Source organism: Erinaceus europaeus, chromosome 11 (genome assembly GCF_950295315.1).
Source record: "Erinaceus europaeus chromosome 11, mEriEur2.1, whole genome shotgun sequence".
Classification (NCBI taxonomy): domain Eukaryota; kingdom Metazoa; phylum Chordata; class Mammalia; order Eulipotyphla; family Erinaceidae; genus Erinaceus; species Erinaceus europaeus.
Genome location: NC_080172.1, coordinates 109019951 through 109032713, shown reverse-complemented (window position 1 = coordinate 109032713; position 12763 = coordinate 109019951). Strand labels below are relative to the sequence as shown.

At 38.2% G+C, this 12763-nt stretch overlaps 1 pseudogene; it reads left to right on the top strand.

The window, feature by feature from the left end:
- The first annotated feature begins 356 nt into the window (after positions 1-356).
- On the top strand, positions 357-453 carry LOC132541527 (small nucleolar RNA U3; annotated as a pseudogene).
- The last annotated feature ends 12310 nt before the right edge of the window (positions 454-12763 follow it).

Here is a 12763-nt window from a genome sequence, read left to right as displayed (position 1 = left end):
GATGTGTCAGCACACTTCAACCTCCACCTAAGCCTAGAGCATTTCTTTTATTTACTTTTTATTTATAAAAAGGAAACACTGGCAAAACCATAGGATGAGGGTTACAACTCCACACAGTTGCCACTATCAGAACTCCACATCCCATCCCATCCCCCCCCCCCTTCATAGCTTTCCTGTTCTTTAACCCTCTGGGAGTATGGACCCAAGGTCATTGTCGGGTGCAGAAGATGGAAGGTCTGGCTTCTGTAATTTCTACAGATGCTGTTTCATGGTAGAAATTTGGGTCAAGAATAGAATCTTTTACCAGTGTCTCCACATTTAATCTGAGGAGTTTAAGCTACCTAAAAAGTAGCCAGAAGACTATACTTTCAGGGATCATTTCTATAGTATGTTACTAAAAAGTAGCCAGTTGTCCACTATTAGATTCATCTACCTAATCATAAATTCATCAGTTAAATAACTTGTGCAAGGGTCCCTGGGAAATGAGTGATCTGCTGGTCCTAATTTGTGACTTGGATAGGATTTACTTCTACAAAACGTGGCCCTGCACCTCTGGGCTCTCAGACGCTTTGATAATCCAGGCACATGGACTGAAAATTAGGCATCACCTGTTCTGACTATTGTTGTTTGTGTTTCAGGTGCTCTGAGTTAAAGGCCTAGTTTCCAAGTGCAGACTGCGTGGTTAGTATACTGCCTTTTCCAAGAACTAGAGATATGGTCACTCTGAGTCTCACTACCTTCATCTGTAATATAAAGTGAATGATACCTACGGCCTCTCTGATTGGCTTACTCTGTAGATGACATGGGGAAGTAAACATAAAGTTATTACAACAGTGCCTGCACACAGACTTTAATAAGCGTTAACTTGTATGCTATTATTGTTATTATTACTGTTATTATAAAACTATTTTGGGAATGAAGATGAATGCAAGTTATAAGAAACCTCGTTTCCCACTATCTTTTATCTGTTACCTTGTAGACAGGGGTAGGGTGAGCTTAGCATATGCAGACACAAATACTGCTGATAAGGTCCTAAAAAATGTCCTTGAGCTTGGCGTGCTAGGTCTAGATTACATTTTCTGTAGTGTGAGCACTTAACCAGGTGTACCACTGCCTGGCCATAGATTATATTTTCTCTGTTAGTTGCCCACTTGAGCACTGAGACTCAGATTTAAAAGTGTCTCTGTCTGTGTACAGAATGTAACATGTGTATGCCTTTGTGTTTCCATGTACGTATAAATATCTGCATGCATTTATATACATATATATAAATCCACTATGCATAGTCTCTACATTGTATCTATTATTCTCTTACACATCTTATAGTTAATACATTCATAAATAAATAAATCTTTATGGAACATATACTTATATTTTGCACTGCATATAAGTATATGTATATATTATATATGTATGCATGTATTTGCATGCATATGCATACATTATGCTTTCTGTGGTGGAATGAAGTGATGACAGTGAATGTGAATAGCAATCTAGCACTAACCTACTATTCCATCACTGCTATCAGTATATTTACAGCTCATAAAAGATTGCTTTTATTTCACAGTTTCTTTGTTTAGTGTGTGTCCAGATATTTTGACTCCTGGGTAAAGAGTTATTGATTTGAATTTTAGTTTGAAAAGAAATTCTGGGGCTGGGTGGAGGTGCACCTGGTTGAACGCACATGTTACAATGTCCAAGGACCCAGGTTCAAGCCTCCAGGCCCACTTGCAGGGGGTAAGCTTTGCAAGCAGTGAAGCAGTGCTGCAGGTGTCCCTCTGTCTCTCTCCTTCTCTATCACCCCCTTCCTCTCTCAATTTCTGGCTGTCTTTATCCAATAAATAAATAAGTATAATTAAATTCTTTTGGCAATTCCTAGGGTCAAATGGTGGTACACAGAGTTGAGTACACATGTTACCCTGAGCAAGGGCCTGTGTTCAAATGCCCAATCCCTATTTGTAGAGGAGAAGCTTCCTAAGTGATGAAGGATTGCTAAAGTTATCCCATTTTCTCTCTCTCACTCTTTATCTCCTGCTCCTCCCCTCACTTTCTCTCTGTCCTATCAAATTAAATCAATAAAGATATGTTGGTTTTTTTTTTTAAAAAAGATGTTTTCTCTACCACACATTAACATTCTGGCTTTTCTTTCTTCTTTCTTGTCCTCTTCTATCCTTTTTCTCTTCTCAAGACCCACATGGTGGATGAGACTTCCATTTTCCCCATCTACCACTTCCACCCTAGCTATGCTACTTACTTTCTGGGTCCTGGATAAAGTCACATGTCTGAAGTGCCACCTCTCATCCCCTTTTCCATTTGTATATTGGATTTTGTTAACCACTTTTTAAATAAAAATACAGCATGATTCTAATGTGCTAAGGAGTTCCATGGATAAGCATATAATTTCAAAATGATACTGATTGTGTTTATATGCAGCATAATCTTTTACAGTCCATAGTCTTTATTTGAAGCATTGCAAAGTGGATTTTTATGAAAGGGATTATAAAAGACTCCTTGTTTCTTTATAACAGATCCGAACATTAACTGATCAGAGTTCAGATAAATAGTCTTTACTCTCCATTAAAATATTAAAAAGCCTTTGGTAAGAAACTGGCATAAAGATCCTTCTTTCTCGTTTAATGAACACTTGTTGGCAAGTATAACACTTTAATAGCTTTGCAGAATGAATTCTGTGCGTGCATCCTCCATTTCCCTGTCAGACACTTGTCCAGGTGCTGAAAATTTATTGGGGGAAGCATATTTTTACTCATTAGTTTTGTATTTGATTACAGAACAGTAAAATATGAACCACCAAGTCCCCAAGGCATAGCTGTGTACATTGAGATTAGTAATTGCATGTCATCGTGTTTTCCACTGGAATTTATATGGACAGATAGGATAGGTGTTTCTTAAGTGGGTTTAAAAGCATAGCAAATTTGTATTTCATCTTTTGTGCAGCTATAGTTTTACTAATGGTGAAAAGGTTACACTATGTAATATATTTTAAACACCATTTTATTTTTCCCATTTCTGTTTTTTTCTTTATAGTTAAAGCATATCAGATTTTCTTATTAACCACTACTGGGGGGGGGGGGTGGGAATCAGTGCCTATGAGGACAATATGATCTACAACCTGTCAACAGAGACCAGTTTTGCCCACATTCCTGTAAGCACAATGAGGAGAGATGATTATAGGTGTAGACAAATTTTATCATTCAAACACGGAGCTTAAGTACAAAACAGAAGTTACAGGTTCATCTTCAAGGTGCATCCTTTTTTTGCAAAGTTTTCCCTTTACATGAAGATACAAGATATTTTTTTCCCTCGGTTAAACAACTTATGTATCTGTAGACTATGGTTGTAATTTTATTTTAGTTGGTCTAACAGAGAGAAATTATCATTTTGTTGTTTTGTGGCATAATCCTCATACTACTACTACTACTAAAAGAGGTGCATTAAGTATGTGATTTTATTGTATACTGTACTGTGCTTAAGCTTTGCTAACCCTGTTGTGCTCTTTTCTATAAAGATGCTCATAAATGCAATTTCCAAAACAGACTCTAATGAGGTACTTAATGGTCACAAAACTGGCACATTTGATAATTAATGTTCCTTACTGATTTTTTGCTGATGCAGCATAGTAATAAACAGGGGCACAAGTTAACTAAATATAGTCTTCAACAACTAGTTTAAATAAGAGCACAGAAGAACTTTTGCTAAGCTATTCATTATAGAATGGGTGAACACTTACTTGATGGCAGATTTTTAGGATTAAGGAGAAAACTCTTGAGAGAAAACATCTGTTCTGAGAATCTGAAACCATTCTTTACATGCAGGATATAAGAAGGTTCCCGTGGCTTATCTGTTTATGCTGTGCTACACAGACAAAAACTAGGATCTTTCACTTCCAATATATTCATCTACCTAAAAATATATTTTCAGAGCTTACTATATGCCAGGCATTTAATTATATAGTCTTTCTCACTGCACTCCTGTAACAACTCTACACAAATTCTATCATACAAATAATCATCCCGTGGAGGTAGACAGTATAATAGTTATGCAAAGAGACTCTCATGTCTAGGGCTCTGAAGTCCCAGGTTCAATCCCCAGAACCACAATAAACCAGAGCTGTGCAGTGCTCTGATGTTTCTCTATGTGCCTTTCTCTCTCTGCATCTCTCTCAAAAGTAAAGTAATTAAAATTCTCTCAAATAATTATCCTCATTTTAAAGTTTAAGTTACCGAAGCATAGACAAATTAAAATTTTAACAATGCTTAATAACCATAAAGTCATTTATAAGAAAGACATGGGGGGGGGGCAGATGGTGGCATATCGGTTAAGCACACATAGTACTAAGTGCAAGGACTCGGCCCATGCAAGGATCCAAGCTCGAGCCCCGGCTCCCCACCAACAGGGGGGACACTTCACAATCAGTGAAGTGTATCTGCAGTAGTCTTTCTCTCTTCCTCTCTGTCTCTCTTCAGCTCTAAATTTCTCTCTGCCCTGTCCAATGAAATAGAAAAAAAAGAAATGGCTTCCAGGAGCAGTAGATTTGTAGTGCCATCACTGATCCCCAATGATTAAAAAAATAAAGGCACTGGAATATAAAGCAAAGATTGCTGTCTGGCTGAACATATCAAACCTGAGTCTGGCTTCATGAATGATACTTAAATTGTATATTTGAGATAGTCATCCTCTTAGTTTCAGGTTTATCATCTATAAAAAGAATAGTGCTTTAATAATGTCTAATTATTGGAATGTTGTCTGAAATGCAGCTTTGGATATTATCTGACTACAGTCAACAGTAGTGGAGTGGTGGTTTTGCCTGTAATTACTCTCTCCTCCTAGAGAATTCAGCAGTTGTTTTGTGCATAGTCTAAACTCAATGCCAATCCCCAGCTCATTGAAGAAAGTTTTTGTTCTGGGGTATCTTTCCTTCTCTCCATTTCCTTTTTTCTCTACCTTAAAAAGTCAACTCAGAGAAATGAAGCCCAGGTAACAACAGTAATAGCAAAAATAATTCAGAACTAGAGTTGCAAAATAAGCACCTCTGCTTTCAAAGATCTTTTCAAATGCCATTTTAGTCCACAGTCGTATCATTCTGAAGCTGCCTGATCTTGTTTGATCTTTAGGCGCCATTTTATCATTTATAAGCAAAAGCTAATTATGTGTATCATATCACACTCACTAAGTGAGTTTAAATTGCAACTGATAGACAACTAAATCTTCGAATGTATTAGATGATCTTACAAGTGTCGTTAATAAAAGTACATTAGTTAACTTCATGACTCTGCACCTGTCTTTAGTGACCTTTTATGACCATTGGTAAGAATATTAGATAAGATTATGTATCTCCAAATGCATACAAAAGTTGACTTTTGGAGGCCAGGTGGTGGTGCACCTGGTTAAGCACTCACATTTCAGTGCTCAAAGACCAGGTTCAATCTCCAGATCCCCATCCACAGGAGAAAACCACACGTGGTAAAGCGGTGATGCAGATGTCTACCTCTCTTCCTTACTGTCTCCCCTCTCCTCTCTTCTCAGTGTCTCTCTGTTTAGTCAATATTAAATAAATAAAATTATAAACAAACAAAAGTGGACTTCTTTTTGCCTTCAGTTACTAGAAATAGAATATTGTTTGAGGGGGCATTTGAGATAGTGTATAATTTTTGACAATATATTGAGTGGTTAATTTGAAATTATTTTTCTCGGATGCATCATCTAGATTAAAATTACATAGTAGAAATGACTGGGAAAAACCTAACCTCATATCTTTACTAGACATTGGTCTTTTAAAAAGAAGTAAAGATATTGTAGATAAAAACAACTGCTTCCAGTTTTGTTTTTCTTGAATTGCACCAGTATTTCATGGCAGATGGATTGTGTTTATTTTTTTATTATTGTTTGTAAATTCCCACTGACTTCAAAAGAAGCATACCTACTAAGAATAATGTGTGTTTCACAGCTAAGATTTAAGGGATTTGAGGGAGTCAGAAAAGCTAAGAGATAATTGAAGACGGACAGGGGAAGCATAGGAGAGAGCAGAACAGCAAAGGGAGGCTCAAAGAGGATTGTAAGGGCTCCAAAGGAGCTGTGAGTGGATCAGTGTAACAAGCAGAAGTCAAAGGATCTCTGAATCAAAGTGGGATGATGAGAGAGAATTAGAATGTCGTCAGGGGGACAACAAGAAAGAGGATACAAGTATGGACTAACTATTGCAAGATTGACAACCTCACCTGCCCCCAAGAAGTAGATCCAATCTGCATGCCTATAATTCATTTCCTGTTGTCAGACCATAAATCTTGTCTGCTGGACATCTCCACAGGTTGACCAATAAACACTTCACACTCAGTATGCCTCAGATTGAATTAATCACTCCTCCCTGGATTATAACTGACATGTCAGAGTAGCCCAGAGAGACACTAACTCATTTAGAATCTTCTGAGTCGAAGGTGGTAAACTTGGACTTGGTAACCCTCTCAGTTTGGAGTTTCCCTCGTGTTCTAATCTTTGCAGTTCTGCAGGTCATGCTTAGCAAATCCCCATCCCAGAGCTATATAGTCTCTTTCTTTTTCTTCTCTCTCTCTCTCTTTTGTCCTCCATCAGGGTTATTCCTGGAGCTCTATGCCTGTACTAGGAATTCACCACTCCCAGTGGCTATCTTTCCTTTTGTTTTTTTCTTTCTATTTTTATTGGATAGGACAGACAGAAATTAAGGGAGAGTTTGGGGAAGGAGGAAGACAGGGGACCAGGTGCTAATGCACCTTCTTAAACACACATAGTATGGAGAACAAAAACCCATGTAAGGATTCCAGTTTAAGCAGGTCTGTAGGTATTTTTTGCTCTCTCTCCATCTTCCTCTACCATCTCAATAAAATGGGAGGCAGGGGGAGATGCCTGCCAGGAGCAATGAATTTGTAGTGCCAGCACAATAACCCTATGATAGTAGTGCCCCTACAATAATCCTGGAAGCAATAATAACGATGGTGATAGTGATAATAATAATAATAATAATAAATAAGAGAAGAAAGAGAGACATTTGCAGACCTGCTTCAATGCTCATGAAGCATGGCCCCTACAGGTGGGGTATGGGGCTTGAACCTGGGCCCTTGCGCAGTATCTTTCTTTAAGTTTATGCAAGAGAGAAATTTACACATTTATCCAGAAACTGGTACTCCTTTTAGAATCCTCCTTCCTCCTTAACTTTTCTGTTTAATAAATTGACAGGTCTCCACAATTGTACCTCAAAAGAATTTTTCCCATTCCTCTATGTCACTCTTACCATTTTTCGCCACCGTCATTTACTAGAATTTAGTATTTCATCAGCTTTTGACTAGAACACTGCAGATCTCTGAACTGGTTTCACTGCCTGTACTATCAATCTTCACCTACCACTCTATTTACCTAAAGCGTAGTTCAAAATATGTTCCCACTGATGACCACAGAATGCAAGTTCAGACCTACAGGGATGTAGAGATTACATAGGCTCCTCTGCTGACTATGGGCCCCAGATCAAATCTCAAATCGATGAGGTTTACGGTCAGCAATATTTATACACTTTTCCCATATTTTGGAGCTACTCTCTTCCCTGATCCAGCTTTCTAGCCCTTTTTCCTGCCATGACATCATCTCCTGAGACAATAACCTGGGTCCACCTGCATATGTCAGGCTCAGGCAAAAACCAATAGTTATGGGGCTTTTAGAATATACCTAAAATAGACCTACTAGATATTTCTTTCCTAAATGGAGACCCCCCAGATCTTCATCTGCAATATTCCAGCCTTTAGGTTCATGATTATTCAACAATTTGTATGGCTTTATATATTAACTTTTTTTCAGCCACCAGATTCCAGATGCTACCATGATGCCAACCAGACTTCCCTGGCAGATGACCCCACCAATGTGTCCTAGAGCTCTGCTCCCACAGAGCCCTACCCCACTAGGGAAAGAGAGAGACAGGCTGGGAGTATGGATCAACCTGTCAATGCCCATGTTCAGCAGGGAAGCAATTACAGAAGCCAGACCTTCCATCTTCCATACCCCATAATGACTCTGGGTCCACACTCTCAGGGGGTTAAAGAATAGGAAAGCTATCAGGGGAGGGGATGGGATGTAGAGCTCTGGTGGTGGGAGTTGTACACCTCTTATGTTGTCAGTGTTTCCATTTTAGAAATAAATTAATTAAAATCTAAAATATATAAATATATCAGTTAATTCATTCCATTAGAATATTCCATCATCTCCCAATACTTTCAAGACAAACTTTAAATTCGCATACATATAATATATTTACCAGTCAGAAGTAAAAGAAAGCAGGACACTACTCTGACATATACAATACCAGGGACTGAACTCCAGACCTCATGCTTGTAAGTCCAGTGGCTTATCTGCTTCAGCACCTCCTGAACCAAAACTTGAATTCTTAACAAAGCATGCAGGTCCATTCTAAATATCTAAATCAGTTCCTTTACTTATTCAGCTGAATTCTGCCATTCCTAGTCACCACCCAGTCAAACTGAACTAACTGTAGCTTAATATCTTGTCTTCTATATCTTTGCTAGTCTATTCAAATGCCTCTTTCTCTCTACCCTTCCTCTCATTGTTAGACAAATGAGTAGATCTTATGCTTAAGACCCAATTTAAGTGTTATAGATGTGAGAAAGACCATTCACAAGACTCTTGAATAAACTCTGATGGAGTTTCCTAAGCAAGAAAGCTTTGAGATAGGATAATATGTTACAGGTGCTAACTTAGATCTAAAGAGAATCAAGTGTAAGTCATAGATGGACTAATAATCTTGACAAAGGAAACCCAATAGCAGCTGGTTAACTGGATTAGACAAACAATGACAAGTGGAAATTCTGCTAGAGAGAGAACTACAGTCCTGGTATTTGGGGATAGCTTAATATCTAAATGGAGCAGAGGTTTTGGTTCAAGAAATAAGACAGCCAAGACTCAAGACTGGATAAGAGGAAACCAGTTCCATAAGTAAGCAAAGGAAGAGATACATTAAAAAGTTTTGTCATAGAGGGTAACTTCACGTTGTATTCCAGCTTGTGGGAGAATACTCCACATTGTGACCTCAGGGCTCAATTTAGAATCTAGGTGGACTAGATCCAATGGGAAAAGTGTGACCACAGCTGAGAGAAAGGGGGGGGGGGGGAGAGGGAGAATGAGAGGGAGAGGTTGACAGGGAGGGGGATATAGAAAGGAAAACAGAAAGAAAGAGCTTCTTCAGGACTGCTTCACTGCTTGTAAAGCTTTCCCACTGCTGGTAGGGATTGGAGGCTCAAACCCAGGTCCCTGTGTCTGGTAATATGTGCACTTAACCAAGTGCACCACCACCCAACCCTCCATAGCATCTCTAAAAGGAATGCGGAGGAGCCAGAGCCAAGAAGAAACTCCACAACTCAGCTTAGAATAATTCTGTCAGGCTGGCAGTTTTTCTTGGCATTTGACCTAAATTTTTTCCATCCTTAATTTTATTCAATGTGATTTGAAAAAGCAATTATTATACCATTATGCCTTACTTTTCTTGCACCTTTTCTTACTCTTCTACACAAAATCTCTCTCCATGATATTTGCAGATTGCCAGTGTTTGTAAATTGTCAACACATTCCTATTAATTGTTGCTTAGTCAGCCCTCTTTCCAGTTTACATCCTTAACCTTTCTCTGTTTTCCAGGCCATTTGTTACATAAGCATTTCCTTAGTTCAGACTTGTCCTCATCTTTTCTGACATGGAAATATCCTCATTCAAGTAGGGAATACAGGAATTAATTCCTCTGCTTTATACTTTTTATCCTTTGCTTTATGCTTTATACTCATATCCACTGAACAACTGTGTATTGCTGCAAAAATATAGTTTTACATCCTCTCTGCAGGAAGCCCAGTGCAACCCTGATTATCTGGAATAAAAACTCCAGGTTCCTTCTTAAAAGTATAGTGACTTTGTCTAGGATAGTAGTAAGGAATCAAATTGCTTCCTATACTTAAATTATTTAGCTTGATTTTATGACCAGCAGTTATATGCAAAAGTTTTAAATAAATAGAGAGTCTAGATTTGGGGCCCACTTTTACTTCAGGATCTTGGAAAAGTTCTTGAACATCCATACATTTCAGTTTCCCTGTCAGCTAATGGTTGTGCTATATAATTCAAAAAGCTATTATAAGGAGAAAAAAAAATCTATGTGATCACAGCTCAATGCTACTGACACAGTGATTTTTCAACAAATGAGTAAGTTATTATACACATAGAAAAAAATTAACAGATTTGGGTCCTCTTTTTTCTTTCTTTCTTTTCTTTCTTTTTTTTTTTTTTTTGTAAGAGTTGTCAATGATAACATTCTCTGGAACTCTATCAGCTGACAGAAGTTTGGAGTCTTGCCTTCAAAAAACGTATTGTAGTCTCCTAATGCCAACAAAGCTAGATTTTTTTCCCTGCCAATTCACCCAACATTCACTTATTTAATTCTTTATTTACGTATTTGACTGTCATCAAGTTTATCTCTGGAGCTTGGTGCCTGAACCACAACTCCATTGCTACCAGGTCATCTTTCTTATTATTTTATCTTATTTCATTTCATTTTATTTACTAGTAAAGGCAGAGAGAGTTAGAAATTTAATAGAGAGAGAGCGATCTGTAGTACAACCTTTCTACTTGTGAAGCTTCTTCTCTGCTGGAGGACAGGGACTTGAACCGGAGTCTTTATTTACTTTTCAGTTTTCTTACATAGCCAGGGAAGTGTGCATGTACATTTTCACCAATCTAGGATGCTCTTTCATTCAGAGGAGACTAAGAGAAGAAGCAATGTCACTACAGTATGATTTCTTTTTATATCATGCCCTTACTCTGTGAACATCTCTCTGGCCCTTCCTCACCCTTTAAAAAATGATCTAACATGAAATTCTAAGATGTTACTGACATATTCTCAGTTGAAATTTTCCTGAATATGTATTATCCTTGGTTGAATATTCATGGTTACATGTACAGACATTTACATATATAAAGTTTTCATATGATCTTTAGGAAGAAATAAAAAATAATATGGGATTGGAGTGAGAAGAATTAGTATTTTTGAATATCATTAAAAAAATTCCTTACCTTACACTACAGGCAGCAAATCAGATTGCTACAGAATCCTAATTTTGTACTCAGTGACACTATGCTAGACATTAAATTGTTTCAAAAACTTCCAAATTTGGGAATATAGCCAAAAAAATTTTACTTCCTACTCAAGTTTGATGGATGTTTCTTATCTAGAACATTCAAACTAAATTCCTAAAATCAGTAAATATCACCAAATTTCTTTCCTGGTTTGGATCTACCCTGAAACTGATAACGCTGGTCACTGTCAGTTCTTAAATGAACAGATAACCTTTGTTTTGAAAGCAGGTGGATTGGAGCAAAGAGGACGATGCAGCCCACAGACTTGGGTTAGAAGGGCAGCTCCTCCACTTAATGTCCAATCTGACCTGAGGCAAGATTCTCTAAATCTTAATCACATCACCTAAAAACCAGAGGGTTCATTCATTCTTTCAAGAACAATCATAAAAGTTGGAGCACTGCCCTCAGCATTAAGTTTATAGCAGAAACCCCAATACCAAAAAAACAAACAAACAAAACAAACAAAAAAAAAAAAACACTTGCTTTCAAGAATCTTGTGTTCTTAGTGAGGAATGATTCAAACATTAACTTGTAATGAAATAAATAATGTCAGATAGTAAAAAAGAAGATAGAGGAAAAGTGAAAGAGGATCAAGTCAAAATGGCGCACAGCATGGGGGCGGCGGGGAGAGACTGATGCTAAGACAGTGAACACTCAGTCTCCTCTGGTTGCTATTAGGTTTTTGAGATGAGGTTACTTAAGAGGACAGACAACAGTATATACAACAATAATAACTACAACAACAATAAAAAGGGCAACAAAAAGGAAAACAACAACAATAAAAAGGGCAACAAAAGGGAAAATAATTTCCTTTTTGTTGCCCTTTTTATTGTTGTAGTTATTATTGTTGTTGTTATTGATGTTGTCATTGTTAGATAAGACAGAAATGGAGAGAGGAGGTGAAGACAGGGGGGGAAGAGAAAGATCACACGTGCTGACCTGTTTCATCGCTGGCAGTCAGCTGAGGTAAAGAACAAACACCTCATCACAGACCCCTGCAAGCGTCAACCCGGCTTTGACCTAGCACGTTATGACTGGGCCCTCCTCAATCGCTATCGAACAGGCCATGGCCGGTGCACCGCTATGTTCCACTGCTGGGGAGCCAGAGACGACCCGAACTGCCCCTGCAGCTACAGACAGACTATGACCCACATAGTCAACGACTGCCACCTCTCCAGATTCAAAGGAGGTCTCGAAAGTTTACATCAGGCTCAACCTGACGCTGTTGACTGGCTATGGAAGAAGGGCAAATGCTAGAAGAAGAAGAAGACCGCCTGTGAAGAGACTCCCCTGCAGGTGGGGAGCCAGGGATTCAAACTGGGATCCTTACACCACTGGTCCTTGCACTTCTCACCACATGCTCTTAACCCTCTGAGCTACCACCAGACTCCCAAGACAACAGTTTTTACACAATTTTGGTTGATTATAAATGTTGGAATAAAATCCAGTAGACATGAAAACAAAACAAAAATGGAAGCACATATTTATATTAAATAAATAGCCATCCTGGAGTCAGCACAATGCCAGGTTTTAGGATCACACAAGTGTCTTCGAATGATTTTTTTTTTAATATGGATCACAGGAACTGAAGTCATTT